We start from the raw sequence: 2304 nt of genomic DNA on the forward strand, positions 1-2304 counted from the left end.
GGCCGCAACCCCCGCAGCGCCGCCTCCATCACGCCAGCTGCGGCGCGCAGTGATGACGCACTTCGCGCGCCCGCTCAGCCTCAGCCCCACTCTCCCCCCGCGTCCCGCCCCCGTGCCGTTGCGATTGGCTACCCGGCTCCCTTCGTCTGCTTCCCACTGGTGGGGAGCCCTGTCAGTCGCAGGTGAGCGTCGCTGCGGCTGCCATGGAGCCGGGACAGCTCTCAAGCAACTGAGCCCGAGTCCCTCCCGCGGGGCGCCTCCCGTGGCAGGAACCGGTGCTGCCCGCCCGCCCGGCCTGTCCTCCTGCTCCAGCCTGAGTTTGTTTTATTGATTTTTTTTTTATTATTATTATTATTATTTCTATTTCTGTTTATTTATTATTATTTTATATTTATCATTATTATTTCTGTTTTTATTTATTATTATTATTTTGTATTTATTGTTGTTGTTATTCATTTTAGGGGGGGTTGTTTATGATTATTATGTTTCGTGCTCCAGGTCAAATCAGCCAAATCAGTTCCAGGTCACGACGGCTGAGCGAAACTCAGCGGTTCCAGAAACTGTGCGGATCGAGCAGGCATCAGTGGATCTAAACACCTTGTGCAGCTACAGCCGGCGACCATCCTCTGTCCCAGGCTCTCACCCTGGCAGTGCCAGATCATGACACGCTGAGGCCCTAAGCTATGTCCAATTTAAGAGGCCCCATACGATAAAAATAATCCAATGTATGTATATTTTTTGTCATATTAGAAAAAAAAAATTGTCCGTATTTAAAGCGTCATTTTCCCATATTTCCTTTATGTTCTTTATTTACCAACTGAGTATTAGAAAACTTGATAGTGAGTCAAGTTTTTTTCTTATTTGATGGCCCCTCATATTGTGAGGCACTAAACTGTAAGTAGCTTAAACCTAAATCCAGCACTGCACCCTATTCCCAAATCCATTGGCAGGCATCCTATATGCAGGCCCAAGCCCGGAGGACCTGGGATTCGGATGCCCCCACTTGATCTTAGCCCAGAGGCCAAGACACTTGATCTGAGCCAAAGTTTAAACCCACCCGCCAGGCCGGGCCCAGCATCTCCAGACAAGCAGCACCAAGGGAGTCAGGGGCTATGCATAGGGGGTGTACAGGGATACACATGCACCCCCTGAGTGTGCCCCCTGTCAGGCCACACTCCTTGTGTAGCTAGTGGGCAGGGGGGCAGGCAGGAGCCTGCAAGTGCTAGCTGGTGAGCGGGGCCACAAGCAAAAGTAGCATTGCCACTTTTACTGTGAGTGAGATCAGTCCCCCCAGCCAGTGGGACTCCTCCCCCCCATCAGCAGGATTGGCCGCCAGGGGAACTCCCTCTCCCCCATGGTCCCTGACGTGTCAGGGGCACCAGACACCCATGGAGGGAGTCCATTGACTTCGTGGCTCATTATAATGGACCCGATCCCTTCTAAACTCTTCGCTCCCAAGCTGTTAAGGACCCTCCTTTCTTTGTATCGGTCTCAATGTTCCCCCAGTACAGCCAGGTTTTGTTCTGCCATCCTGTGCCTGGTCCTGAAGCTCATATGTTGCAGGTTGCTTTTAAGTTGTTCCAGTGATGTCCTATTTATTTTTGCCTCCATCTCAAACAGAACAATCCAGCCCCTAGCAGATGAGTAACGCTTCTAGTTTCTTTATAAAGTGGAGAAAAATGCACACTGTGTTACATGGGATGAGGTGCCTCACCTCTGCACCCCCTTTTCCAAAGTCTAGATCTGCCCATCAATGTATTGGATTCTAAAATTATTCTACAGCTGAATGCTTATTTATCACACAAACGCATGGGATATTGACTGTTTTATTCAGCTTGAAAACTATTCCAGCTGTGTTACTGTATAACATGTTTTGTAACTAAAGACTGGAATAAAGATTGCAAGCACTAGACTGCAGCTCTCATGATTTCAGTGAAACTGTAAAGGGTAGAAATCTGCAGATTGGGCCACATTATAGGTAGGACTCTGCTGAGAAGAAATATAAACTATTTTTGGATTTACTTTCCTTAGGGTAGCAGGCATTTGAACATTTGAAATTACAAGTCATCCTCGATTGTCTGCATTCTCAAATCTGAACATATACCCAATGAGGTACATACTCCTGAGGAGTTCCTACTAGAAATCTGGCAAGGGGCTAATCAAATCTGTAATTTGTTAAAGAGCTTCAGCATGCATTTAACTTCAAGCAGGTACTTAGACACATCCTTAAGTGGAGCTCAATGGAATTTTAAGTGCAAAGAGATGCTTTTCTGAATCAGGGCCTAAGTTCTGATACCTGCAGCA

The sequence above is a fragment of the Gavialis gangeticus genome, unplaced genomic scaffold, assembly GCF_001723915.1.
Source record: "Gavialis gangeticus isolate Ggan-Ray unplaced genomic scaffold, GavGan_comp1, whole genome shotgun sequence".
Classification (NCBI taxonomy): domain Eukaryota; kingdom Metazoa; phylum Chordata; order Crocodylia; family Gavialidae; genus Gavialis; species Gavialis gangeticus.